General features: G+C 40.9%; 1 protein-coding gene across 1 annotated transcript in view; it reads right to left on the bottom strand.

Moving 5' to 3' along the window:
• The window catches only part of LOC133660853 (von Willebrand factor D and EGF domain-containing protein-like), a 46,891-nt gene that overhangs the window by 899 nt on the left and 30,992 nt on the right, over positions 1-15,000 (bottom strand). The gene's annotated exons all lie outside the window — the stretch shown is intronic.

Below are 15,000 nucleotides of genomic sequence, written 5' to 3'. Positions count from 1 at the left end.
CGCGTCCCTCTATTTATTCAGGAGTGCCCCAGTCAACATCACTGAAGCCGCCTCTAAAAGGAGTGGTCACATATATCATGCAAAGCAGCTCCAGTACGCACAATACGTGACGGGATGTGCTGGGGGCCTCGTGATTGCCTTGTTTCTGCTTCGTCTGCGCATACTTGCCAACCTTGAGACTGGAGATGTCCGATAATATCGGCCTGCCGATATTATCGGCCGATAAATGCTTTAAAATGTAATATCGGAAATTATCGGTATCGTTTTTTTTTATCGGTATCGTTTTTTTTTATCGGTATCGTTTTTTTGGTGTTTTTTTTAATTAAATCAACATAAAAAACACAAGATACACTTACAATTAGTGCACCAACCCCCCCATTTACACTCATTCACACAAAAGGGTTGTTTATTTCTGTTATTAATATTCTGGTTCCTACAGGGCAGCTGTGGCTACGTGAGTAGCTTACCACCACCAGGTGTGAATGATTGATGGGTTCATAAAAACATGTAAAGTGACTTTGGGTACTTAGAAAAGCGCTATATAAATCCCAGGTATTATTATTATTATTATTATTATTATTATTATATATCAACATATATCAATACAGTCTGCAAGGGATACAGTCCGTAAGCACACATGATTGTGCGTGCTGCTGCTCCACTAATAATACTAACCTTTAACAGTTAATTTTACTCATTTTCATTAATTACTAGTTTCTATGTAACTGTTTTTATATTGTTTTACTTTCTTTTGTATTCAAGAAAATGTTTTTAATTTATTTATCTTATTTTATTTTATTTAAAAAAAAACAACCTTATCTTCACCATACCTGGTTGTCCAAATTAGGCATGATAATGTGTTAATTCCACGACTGTATATATCGGTATCGGTTGATATCGGTATCTGTAATTAAAGAGTTGGACAATATCGGAATATCGGATATCGGCAAAAAGCCATTATCGGACATCCCTACTTGAGACCTTCGAATTCGGGAGATTGGTGTGGGGGGGGCGGGGTTGGGGGGGGCAGTGTTTGGTGGTAGCGGGGGTGTATATTGTAGCCCGGAAGAGTTAGGGATGCAAGGGATTCTGGGTATTTGTTCTGTTGTGTTTATGTTGTGTTACGGTGCGGATGTTCTCCCGAAATGTGTTTGTCATTCTTGTTTGGTGTGGGTTCACAGTGTGGCGCATATTTGTAACAGTGTTAAAGTTGTTTATACGGCCACACCCTCAGTGTGACCTGTATGGCTGTTGATCAAGTATGTCTTTGAAGCCGCATAAAACGCTGTTAGTATGGTGAAAAAGCGGACGCGTCGACAGGTTGTAGAGGACGCTGAAGGCAGTGCCATCACGGCACACCCTTAATATTGTTGCCCGGGGGGAAAATCGGGAGAAATTCGGGAGAATGGTTGCCCCGGGAGATTTTCGGGAGGGGCACTGATATTCGGGAGTCTCCCGGAAAAATCGGGAGGGTTGGCAAGTGTGCGTCTGCGTGCTGTCATCTTATCTTCGTAGAGGTCCTTGAAGTCCTTGGCTGTTAGCGGGCTGAAACAAAGATAACATCTGCGGCCTCAGACAAGAAGTTTTGTCCTTACACAGAAAGAAAAAATGCAGCCTGAGCACAATAGCTAATAACTATAGCAACGGACTTTAAGCATACTAAAGTTGTGTGATAATACATATACATGATTATTCTAACAATGAAAGAAACTGCTGTTCTAAATGTGTCCACTAGATGTTGCAATAGCAATTCTTTGTATCTATGTAGATTATTGTCAGGTTCAAACACTGACGACATTTATTAAACAGACAAGAAGCAAGGAATCATGCAGAGACAGAGTTAAATTTTGCTCAATTGAGGAGAGACGTTTTTTTGGGCTGTACTCTAGTTACAGATCCAAACTACGCTCTAAAGTCCAGCCCACGTGCTTGCTCTATTTATTTGGGAGGTCCCTGGTTACATCACTGAAGCTGCCGCTGAAGGAAGGGGGGTAATCTCAACAGCTCCAGTTGGACACAATATATGACTATTAATGAAATGCAAATGTGATATCGCCCTGTCTCCGCTTTGTCTGCGTCACGGCACTCGATGTTCGGCCTTGACAGTCAGCAGGCCGATTCTGGAAACAAACACTGATTCGAGACTGGCTTTGCACAGATAGAAAAAGTACAACTTCAGCACAATTGATAATAACTATAGCAACGGCCCTTAAGCATAAGAGTTGTGTGATAATATATACATAATTATTCTAACAATTATGCACATATGTAAAAAACAAATAAACCACATAATGTTAGTACATCAGTCGAGGAAAATTATCAAACAACATAATTAACATCCTGTAATTTGATGTTTACATTATTTTTGTATCTTGATAGACAGGCCTGGCCCTAACCAATCTGGCGCCCTAGGCAAGATTTTAGGTGGCCACCCCCCCCCCACATAGGCAGTGAAGTGTATATACTCACAAGAAACCGAATAGCTTTATCTTTGACCTTTTTTTTTACTTAAAGAAAGCAAATTAACATATTATATGAGAATGTTATGTTATGATTATCTTTAACCGAATCACAGCAGTGCTCAAATTAAAAAACAGCATTCCCTCTCATGTGATATTGCTTAATTAACATTAATGATGTGCACTTTAAAAATCAGGCTTACAACTATACCTAATATATAAAGGGGTGGAAAAGTGACTATTACCTGCAGGGCAAACATTAGCTGACCAGAAGGCAATAACAATGTAAACAAAAAACACCTGCTTAAAAGATCTAATACAAATGTCCCTGAGGAATGTAAGGTGGGAGTACTGTAATTACCTAACGTTACATTATTATTTTCCATAACAATTTAGCCCCCTCCACAATATTAACCCGACGTTAAAACAGAACTAGCTATTTATTGATTAGCAATTGCCGAATCATGTAACATTAGCTTAATGCGAAAAAAACCAGGTTACTATCACATTCTGTAACAGACAAATAATTTCATGTAGGCTAACGTTACCTCCCTGCTACCTCTGTCTTTTTCTCGTTTCTCCTCCTCTTCTTTTCTATTTTTTCTTCCCTGGGCACCTGACACTTTTGGCCGTTTTGACATCTTGTGTTGATTTTTTGATGTGGTAAGAGTCATGATACGGGAAGGGAGGGGGCGCACCGTGCGGGGGGATGGGGGATGGGGTGTAATGTTGTAACAAATAATATTTCTATTAAATAGGCTTTACTTTGCATTTTAATTAACGTGGGATTATTTTTTTGTATTTAGAAATAATCAATCAATCAATCAATCAATGTTTATTTATATAGCCCTAAATCACAAGTGTCTCAAAGGGCTGTACAAGCCACAACGACATCCTCGGTACAGAGCCCACATACGGGCAAGGAAAAACTCACCCCAGTGGGACGTCGGTGAATGACTATGAGAAACCTTGGAGAGGACCGCATATGTGGGTAACCCCCCCCCTCTAGGGGAGACCGAAAGCAACGGATGTCGAGTGGGTCTGACATAACATTGTGAAAGTCCAGTCCACAGTGGATCCAACACATCAGCGGGAGTCCAGTCCACAGCGGGGCCAACAGGAAACCATCCCGAGCGGAGACGGGTCAGCAGCGCAGAGATGTCCCCAACCGATGCACAGGCTAGTGGTCCACCCGGGGTCCCGGCTCTGGACAGCCAGCACTTCATCCATGGCCACCGGACCTATGCAACTCCCCCTCGCAAGGGACAGGGGAGAAGAGGAGAGAAGAAAACAAACGGCAGATCAACTGGTCTAAAAAAGGGGGGGGTCTATTTAAAGGCTAGATTATACAAATGAGTTTTAAGATGGGACTTAAATGCTTCTACTGAGGTAGCATCTCTAACTGTTACCGGGAGGGCATTCCAGAGTACTGGAGCCCGAATAGAAAACGCTCTATAGCCCGCAGACTTTTTTTTGGCTCTGGGAATCACTAATAAGCCGGAGTTCTTTGAACGCAGATTTCTTGTCGGGACATATGGTACAATACAATCGGCGAGATAGGCTGGAGCTAAACCGTGTAATATTTTATACGTAAGTAGTAAAACCTTAAAGTCGCATCTTAAGTGCACAGGAAGCCAGTGCAAGTGAGCCAGTATAGGCGTAATATGATCAAACTTTCTTGTTTTTGTCAAAAGCCTTGCAGCCGCATTTTGTACCAACTGTAATCTTTTAATACTAGACATAGGGAGGCCCGAAAATAATACGTTACAGTAATCGAGACGAGACGTAACGAACGCATGAATAATGATCTCAGCGTCGCTAGTGGACAAGATGGAACGAATTTTAGCGATATTACGGAGATGAAAGAAGGCCGTTTTAGTAACACTCTTAATGTGTGACTCAAACGAGAGAGTTGGGTCGAAGATAATACCCAGATTCTTTACCGAGTCTCCTTGTTTAATTGTTTGGTTGTCAAATGTTAAGGTGGTATTATTAAATAGATGTTGGTGTCTAGCAGGACCGATAATCAGCATTTCCGTTTTCTTAGCGTTGAGTTGCAAAAAGTTAGCGGACATCCATTGTTTAATGTCATTAAGACACGCCTCCAGCTGACTACAATCCGGCGTGTTGGTCAGCTTTAGGGGCATGTAGAGTTGAGTGTCATCAGCATAACAGTGAAAGCTAACACCGTACTTGCGTATGATGTCACCCAGCGGCAGCATGTAAATACTAAAGAGTGCAGGGCCAAGAACCGAACCCTGGGGAACTCCGCACGTTACCTTGACATAGTCCGAGGTCACATTGTTATGGGAGACGCACTGCATCCTGTCAGTAAGATAAGAGTTAAACCAAGACAAGGCTAAGTCTGACATACCAATACGTGTTTTGATACGCTCTAATAAAATATTATGATCGACGGTATCGAAAGCGGCGCTAAGATCAAGAAGCAGCAACATAGATGACGCATCAGAATCCATCGTTAGCAATAGATCATTAGTCATTTTTGCGAGGGCTGTCTCCGTAGAGTGATTTGCCCTGAAACCGGATTGAAAAGGTTCACAGAGATTGTTAGTCACTAAGTGTTCATTTAGCTGCTGTGCAACAGTTTTTTCGAGAATTTTGGAAATAAACGGAAGGTGGGAGACCGGTCGGTAGTTTACCATGAGGTCAGGATCGAGGTTAGGTCTTTTGAGCAGAGGATGAATAACCGCTTTTTTGAATGCTAGGGGAACAGTGCCGGAGGAAAGTGATAAGTTTATAATATTTAACACTGATGGACCTAATAATACAAACAGTTCCTTGATAAGTTTTTCCCAGGAAGTGGGTCAAGTAAACATGTTGTTTGTTTTATCCCACTTACACGCTGTAATAATTCCTCTAATGTTATTTCATCAAAAATAGAGAGACTATTTTGGAGGGCAGTGTCCGTCGTATATACAGTCGTATTTGTGTTAATAGAGCCCAGTTGTAGCTGGGATGCGTTGTCTTTAATCTCCTTTCTAATGAGTTCAATTTTCTTATTAAAGAAATTCATAAAATCATCTGCTGAGTGGGTGGAGCTACTGGGAGGAGTCCCTTGTTGGGTTAGCGATGCTACTGTACTAAACAGAAATTTAGGATCGTTTTTGTTGAGGCGGATGAGATTTGAGTAGTATTTAGCTTTAGCTAAGGTAAGCATGCGTTTATAAGTTATTAAACTATCACTCCATGCTTGATGGAAAACCTCAAGTTTAGTCGCGCGCCATTTGCGTTCCAGTTTTCTACATGATAATTTATGAGCTCTAATTTCTTCTGTAAACCATGGGGTACGCCTTTTAGGGGCCCTTTTTTGCTTTAGCGGTGCTATACTATCAATAATTTCGCGCAAGGCATCGTCAAAGTTGTTAGTGAGGTTATCAATAGATAATAATAATAGTACCAACTTTTTTTTTTTTTTTTTCTCCAACATTTGTGGCACTGGCGTGGCGCCCCCTGATGGACGGCACCCTTAGCATTTGCCTATACGGCCTATGCCACGGGCCGGCCCTGTTGATAGATTGAAAATGAACACCAATGAGTTGACTGATGAACATTAGCACATCATTTATTCAGAAAGTATAAATAACACAAGACACACATGCATGTTCCAGCTCGGCTATCATCATTCATTAGACGTCCAAGTAGAAGTGGTGCAAAACTAATGCGGCCTAACTAATCTGTTAATCCTAATTTCCTCCCTGCCCCTGTAAACCCGACCTGCTGGCCTTGAACTCCAGCAGCAAATACGAATGCTTAACTTCTGCCCTCTTCAGACGGCTCACTGTGGGCCTCCAGATCATGAATCACTTCGATGAAGCTAAAAAGGTGAGTGGAATGAGTCAGTGTTTGTATTTCAACCTCCGGTGACCGCCATGTTTGAAGGACCCGTAGCCCCTCGATGACCGAAATTTCACTAACAATTTCTCTTTATGTATATTTTGCTTCTGAAAACGAATCTGACAGTCATATCTATCAATATTCATATATTTTCTCTCTCGACTCGAGGCAAAGGCGGTCACACCCCCATACTTGCCAACCTTGAGACCTCCGATACCGGGAGGTGGGGGGTGGGGGGCGGGGGGGAGTGGTTAAGAGGGGAATATATTTAAGATAGAACTCACCAACTCAAGTATTTCATATATATATATATATATATATATATATATATATATATATATATATATATATATATATATATATATATATATATATATATATATATATATATATATATATATATATATATATGTATGAAATACTTGACTTTCAGTGAATTCTAGCTATATATATATATATTTATTTTATTACACATATAAATAAAAGAAATACTTGAATTTCAGTGTTCTGGAGGCTATCCAGTAGATGGCAGTATTGTCCTGTTTAAGAGTGTCACAACATTGCTGTTTACGGCAGACAAACTGCTTTACGGTAGACTAAACGTGACTGCTGTTGTTGTGTGTTGTTACCGCGCTGGGAGGACGTTAATGAAACTGCCTAACAATAAACCCACATAAGAAACCAAAAACTCGCCCTCGATCATTCTACAGTTATGACGTCATTGGGCAGGCAAGCTGTTTATATTGTGGGAAAGCGGATGTGAGAACAGGCTGTCCCCACTCAGGTCCGCATTGAGCTGGAGGGGGCGTGGCCTCCAGCTCCGGTTGAATACCGGGAGTTTGTCGGGAGAAAATTTCTGCCGGGAGGTTATCGGGAGAGGCGCTGAATACCGGGAGTCTCCCGCTAAAAAACGGGAGGGTTGGCAAGTATGCACTCCCTCCCCTCTCCGTGTCAGCCATTCTTGACACTTTGTCTCATCCTGTCTTCTAACCTCTCCAAAATCTAAACAATGGAATTCATTAACTTTCCTCTCAACAAAATTGCTAGGATTTTTGGGTTCGGGGAAACCTGCCTGTCCTGTTGGAACGGGTGTTGCTGGACACCACTATGGACTGGACTCTCACAATATTATGCTAGATCCACTCGACGGTCCATTGCACCGGTCGCCCTGGGGAGGAGGGGGTTTCTCATTGTCCTATTGGGTTGAGTTTTTCCTTGCCCTGATGTGGGATCTGAACCGAGGATGTCGTTGTGGCTTGTGCAGCCCTTTGAGACACCCGTGATTTAGGGCTATATAAATAAACATTGATTGATTGATTGATTGGGAGAAGAGGAGTGCCTGGCAACCCTTTCAGTCAAGGGCGTTGACGATACCTATTCGGAATCATGATAACAGGGCATCTGCTGATTGGAGTAAGCGTTGCACTGATGTATCAACAAATTGAAAGATGCTAGCAGCCGTTCAAGGTACCCCAAACCGGCCAAAAATGATTGGAGGATGCGGGCAAAACTCTGGACACTTAGACTTTTATGATAACATCGGATGCCATCTGCCCTGCAGGATGAATTTGAGGACCAGAAATAGACAATTAGAGTTAAAAGTTTACATTTAATTTTGCTTGCTCAAACACAACCATTCTAATCTTGGTTGTTTTCCCTGGCTGCGATGTGGCAAGGTTGTTGCTTCAAGGTTCCCCTTGATGACAACGCAGCAAAGACGAAACTAACCTTTTCCCTGTGACAACACCTGGAGAGATGAACTCTATTCCTGCAGAGCAACTCCAGGCCTACAGACTTAACACCCCATGGACACCACCGCATAAACCCCCTAAGGGTGATAGACAGCTGGAGTGGCGCTAAAAGAGCAGCAGCTTCGCCCCCGGTGGCCCCCCTGGCCCCCCCTTTTGCAATTCTCGTGGTTTCTTTGTCGTAACATGTTTATGTGTGTGCTATCAAGTAGTTTTTTCTTGGCTCCAGTCTGCCCCAGTCTGAGATGGACTCTTTTTTTTTACTCACTGACTTTGCACACTCTTGGCATGCTCTTCATGAGCTTCAAGCACACCTGTGAAGTGAAAAACATTTCAGGTGACTACCCTCTTGAAGCTCATGGAGAGTGTGCAAAAAAGTAATCAGAGCAAAGGGCGGCTATTTTGAAGAAACTAGAATATAAAACATGTTTTCAGTTATTTCACCTTGTTTTGTTAAGTACATAACTCCACATGTGTTCATTCATAGTGTTGATGTGAGAAACTACCATGTAAATAGTCATGAAAATAAAGAAAACACATTGAATGAGGAGGTGTGTCCAAACTTTTGGCCTGTACTGTGTGTCTCCTCTTGACCGGTGCTAAAAATGAAATAATGTTGTACTTGTGCAATGACAAGAAAGAGCTTCTTCTTCATTTCCCTTAATGCCAATTCTATTTTGAGTAATTGGTAGATAACAAAATGTTAGAATAATTATGTATAAGTTGTCACACAACTCTTATGCTTAAAGGCCGTTGCTATTGTTATTATCAATTGTGCTGAAGTTGTGCTTTTCTATCCGTGCAAAGGCACACAGCTTGTAATCTTCCATTGCGAGTTGCCTCGCAGCAGCAGTTTGTTTCCAGACCCTGCCTGCTGACAGCCAAGGACGGACATCGAGTACCTCAACGCAGACAAAACAGAGACAGGGCGAAATCACGAGTGTCGGCACATTTCCATTCTGAATAATCACGTATTGTGTCTACTGGGGGCTGCTTGCATTACCCCTCCCTTCAGAAGCAGCCTCTGTGATGTTAACTAGGGAACTCCCGAATAAATAGAGGAGCATGTGGGGCTGTACCTTAGAGCGTAGGGTGAAACTGTAACTGAGTGTACAACCCCAATACGTTTCTCCTCATGAGCAAAATTGAACTCTGCCTGATTCCTTCTTCTTGTCCTGTATAATAGATAGTTCGGTGTTTGAACCTGACACAAAGTACTTGGAACACCCCCTTTCCATCGGCAGACTCAATATGCCCGCACTCTCCTGGTGTGATGTCATCTACAGAACTGGAGTCCAATTCCCCGCATGGACAGTGGTGAAAAAGACATGCAAAACTATTATTTTAAACACTTAATTGTCATCAACATAGCTTACCTTTATTTGTTTTTTTTGTTCATTTTTGAGCGCCAGGTCTGCTCTTCTTTCTCCGTTTTTCTGCAAGTTCTGACTCGGTCTTTCTCCCCACGAGGGTGTGCTTTATTTTTGGGCTTGCATTTGACTTTGTCACGGCCACCCTCATCCTTGCGCTCTGCTTGTCGCACCTCGGGACATGCCCGCCATGCAGCGGCCGCCAGCTGCAATCATTCACCGGCAATCAGCGCACCTGCCTGTGATGATCAAGCTGCCTTCATAAGCCTGCACAAGCTGCCATGCGGCGCCGGAATACAACCTTCTGTTCGCGTACAGTAAGCCACGTCCTGCTCTATGCAAACCTTCTTTCGCTCTCTGTGTTTTCCTCCGTCGTGTTTATATGGTCTCACATTTTCCCTTGTCGTCCTTCCTGCAGTCTGCCTTTGTTCCACGTGTCGAACTGTGCGTCTCGACATACCTCGTTTCTGCCTCTTGGATCTCAACCTCCCGTTTGGACACTGATCTCTCTCTTCCCCTGGACTTCCTCGTCTCTCGTTCAACACTTGGTAACACACACTTCAGCTAACTACACACATAGCCTTACACCACATACACTTTTGGAATTAGTTCACACTCAATTTCCTTGGTTTATATTATTATTGTTTTATTATTATTATATAGTGACTATATATAATAAATACTTAGAGCTATACTTGCCCCTGGTGTCTGTTTCCGTCACCTCCCCTTTAGCAACCATAACGGGCTTGAGTCTTTCAAATTCTTTCCATACAAACTACAACCAAAACCCTTCTTCAAAGTCAGAATCATTGAAAATGATTACTGCGTATTATACTCCTCTCGCTTTGTCCCGCCTCCCAATTTGACTGGAGAGGTCCATACTTTTCTCATAGTCCCATCATTTGGAAAAGTATGCAGGCTGACAACCTTTTTTAGTTGTATTGCTAAAAACCTGCAACAATGCATCTGGCAGGCATATTTGATAATTACGACAAATTCTGTGCCAAAATATTGTTACCCGGGAAGAAGATGCAACCAAAACACAATTTTTGAAAGTGACATCAGCAGGCCGATGTAGGCTCGCCCACATTTTGGAGCTATAATTGGGTGTTCCGTAATGTGCTGACCATACTTGCCAACCCTCCCGATTTTTCCGGGAGACTCCCGAATTTCAGTGCCCCTCCCGAAAATCTCCCGGGGCGACCATTCTCCCGGATTTCTCCCGTTTTTCACCCGGACAACAATATTGAGGGTGTGCCATGATGGCACTACCTTTAGCGTCCTCTACAACTTGTCGTCGCGTCCGCTTTTTCTCGTTATAGACAGCGTGCCGGCCCAGTCACATGTTGTATGCGGCTTCTACAGACACACGTAAGTGACTGCAGGACATACTTGATCAACAGCCATACAGCTCACACTGAGGGTGGACGTATAAACAACTTTAACACTGTTACAAATATGCGCCACACTGTGAACCCACACCAAACAAGAGTGACAAACACATTTCGGGAGAACATCCGCACCGTAACACAACATAAACACAACATAACAAATACCCAGAATCCTGGGTATCTTCCGGGCTACAATATACACCCCCCGCCCGCTACCACCAAACCCCGCACCCCCATCTCCCGAATTCGGAGGTCTCAAGGTTGGCAAGTATGGTGCTGACACTTGTTGGAAAACAAACCTAAAATCCCAAGTGTGTCTATTTTGGAGGATATTTTACCTTCATTTTAAGGTGCAGAACTATAAAAGAAGTGACAATATTGTTAACATTAGAGGGGCCCTTTAATGTCAATAAATGAAACAAATGAGGCTCAAACATAGTGTATACAGTGCATACAAGGTGCACTGATAAGTCTGGGATATTCTACATTTTGCTATTACACCTAAAAACCCAAAATAAGCATTTTACAAATACATAAAACATTCAGAATTAATTAGGATTCATGCAACCGTGACACCAGCAACAAACAAATAAATAAATAGACTACATGAAAGCGTCAAGATACAAGCATATGATAATGAAATGAGTGACGTTAACACAATGCTCTTTCATAGCGGAGCGACAGCTGCCTTATTAGTTAGTACGTGTTGAAGAGTTGGCATCCTCCATCTCTCCCGGAAGCGTGAGTCTTATTCCTCAGCCACGTGATGAAGGAGACGGGGGTGGGGCGGCTCGGAGGATGCCCCCAGTGCCACACAAACCTTTGACTGTTTACACTTCTGGCAGATTGTTCAAGTGGACGGCTTGAAAGAGAGAAAAACAAAAAGTGTCAAATCTCGATCAAGTACAGTGGCACCTCGGTTTGCGTTATGTATCTGTTGCTAACGGTTCGCCGAAAATCGAATTGTAAAAAACCCGAAAAATGTTTTCCCCGTATGCCAGACACCCAAAATATTAACACAAAACACATCTTAGAGGGAGTATATAGTTCATACTTGCCAACCCTCCCGTTTTTAGCGGGAGACTCCCGGTATTCAGCGCCTCTCCCGATAACCTCCCGGCAGAAATGTTCTCCCGACAAACTCCCGCCACGCCCCCTCCAGCTCAATGCGGACCTGAGTGGAGACAGCCTGTTCTCACGTCCGCTTTCCCACAATATAAACAGCGTGCCTGCCCAATGACGTCATAACTGTAGAATGATGGAGGGCGAGTTCTTTGGTTTCTTATGTGGGTTTATTGTTAGGCAGTTTCATTAACGTCCTCCCAGCGCGGTAACAACACACAACAACAGCAGTCACGTTTAGTCTACCGTAAAGCAGTCCGTCTGCCGTAAACAGCAATGTTGTGACACTCTTAAACAGGACAATACTGCCACCTACTGGATAGCCTCCAGAACACTGAAATTCAAGTATTTCTTTTATTTATATGTATAATAAAAAAAAAAATAAAATAAAAAAAAAAAATATATATATATATATATATATATATATATATATATATATAGCTAGAATTCACTGAAAGTCAAGTATTTCATACATATGTGTATATATATATATATATATATATATATATATATATATATATATATATATATATATATATATATATATATATATATATATACACTACCGTTCAAAAGTTTGAGGTCACATTGAAATGTCCTTATTTTGAAGGAAAAGCACTGTACTTTTCAATGAAGATAACTTTAAACTAGTCTTAACTTTAAAAAAATACACTCTATACATTGTTAATGTGGTAAATGACTATTCTAGCTGCAAATGTCTGGTTTTTGGTGCAATATCTACATAGGTGTATAGAGGCCCATTTCCAGCAACTATCACTCCAGTGTTCTAATGGTACAATGTGTTTGCTCATTGGCTCGGAAGGCTAATTGATGATTAGAAAACCCTTGTGCAATCATGTTCACACATCTGAAAACAGTTGAGCTCGTTACGGAAGCTACAAAACTGACCTCCCTTTGAGCGGATTGAGTTTCTGGAGCATCACATTTGTGGGGTCAATTAAACGCTCAAAATGGCCAGAAAAAGAGAACTTTCATCTGAAACTCGACAGTCTATTCTTGTTCTTAGAAATGAAGGCTATTCCACTAAATTGTTTGGGTGACCCCAAACTTTTGAACGGTAGTGTATATATATATATATATATATATACATATATATATATATATATGAAATACTTGAGTTGGTGAATTCTAGCTTAAATATATTCCCCTCTTAACCACGCCCCCAACCACCCCCGACCACCCCACCTCCCGGTATCGGAGGTCTCAAGGTTGGCAAGTATGATATAGTTTTACATGATGTCATACATGACTTTACATGACTAAAAGGCATACAAAAACCGAGGTACCACTCGACATCAATTTTAAAATACCAAAAATATCAAATCAAACCCGAAGCTTTGTTGCCATTTGCAAGTAAATCAATTCTCTTTGGAACTGCATTGATTGTCATTGTAACAAACCGGATGACATCCGATGTGAATGGCATTATAAACCCTGTTTTGTAAGTGCCAATTTATTGTATTGATTACATTTATACATTGATTGTATAATTTTTTTTTTTGGGCTGTTCGTACTTCATAAAATCAATCTAGACTTGACAAAAATGGGATGTCGGACTTGCAGTGTGAACATACTCCCGAATTTCTCCCGATTTCCAGCCGGACAACAATATTGGGGGCGTGCCTTAAAGGCACTGCCTTTAGCGTCGTCTCTCACCTGAAAAGGAGACTATTATATATGTCTCCGTTATCCATAGGTTTATCTATAACCCGTAAATTAGGCATGCACGGAGCTATTTCTCAGCGTGTGTTTATACCAGCCGGCACGTTAATACACTGACACACAACATCCGGATTCCCATCATGCATTGCTTCAAAACTACGGCACGTAGTAATGTCATACTTGCCAACCTTGAGACCTCCGATACCGGGAGGTGGGGAGGGGGGGGGGGGGGGGGGCGTGGGGCGTGGTTGGGGGTGTGGTTAAGAGGGGAATATATTTAAGCTAGAATTTACCAACTCAAGTATTTCATATATATATATATATATATATATATATATATATATATATATATATATATATATATATATATATATATATATATACATATATATATATATATATATAATATATATATATATATATACCCATATGTATGAAATACTTGACTTTCAGGGAATTCTAGCTATATATATATATATATATATATATATATATATATATATATATATATATATATATATATATATATATATATATATATATATATATATATATATATATATATATATATATATATATTTTATTACACATATAAATAAAATAAATACTTGAATTTCAGTGTTCTGGAGGCTATCCAGTAGATGGCAGTATTGTCCTGTTTAAGAGTGTCACAACATTGCTGTTTACGGCAGACAAACTGCTTTACGGTAGACTAAACGTGACTGCTGTTGTTGTGTGTTGTTACCGCGCTGGGAGGACGTTAAGGAAACTGCCTAGGGATGGCGTGGCGAAGTTGGTAGAGTGGCTGTGCCAGCAATCGGAGTTTTGCTGGTTACTGGGGTTCAATCCCCACCTTCTACCTTCCTAGTCACGTCCGTTGTGTCCTTGGGCAAGACACTTCACCCTTGCTCCTGATGGCTGCTGGATAGCGCCTTGCATGGCAGCTCCCGCCATCAGTGTGTGAATTAGGGCTGCAACTAACGATTAATTTGATAATCGATTAATCTGTCGATTATTACTTTGATTAATAATCGGATAAAAGAGACAAACTACATTTCTATCCTTTCCAGTATTTTATTGAAAAAAAACAGCATACTGGCACCATACTTATTTTGATTATTGTTTCTCAGCTGTTTGTACATGTTGCAGTTTATAAATATTTATTTTTATTTGTATTATTATTATATATTATATTATTATATTATATTATATTATATTATATTATATTATATTATATTATATTATATATTATTATTATTATATTTTATACAATTTATTTTAAAAAATAAAAATAAAAAATAAAAATTAAAAAGCCTCTGCGCATGCGCATAGCATATATCCAACGAATCGATGACTAAATTAATCGGCAACT

The sequence above is a fragment of the Entelurus aequoreus genome, linkage group LG01 (assembly GCF_033978785.1).
Source record: "Entelurus aequoreus isolate RoL-2023_Sb linkage group LG01, RoL_Eaeq_v1.1, whole genome shotgun sequence".
Lineage (NCBI taxonomy): Eukaryota > Metazoa > Chordata > Actinopteri > Syngnathiformes > Syngnathidae > Entelurus > Entelurus aequoreus.
Note: the sequence above shows the minus strand (reverse complement) of the source record. Positions and strands in the feature narration are given on the sequence as shown.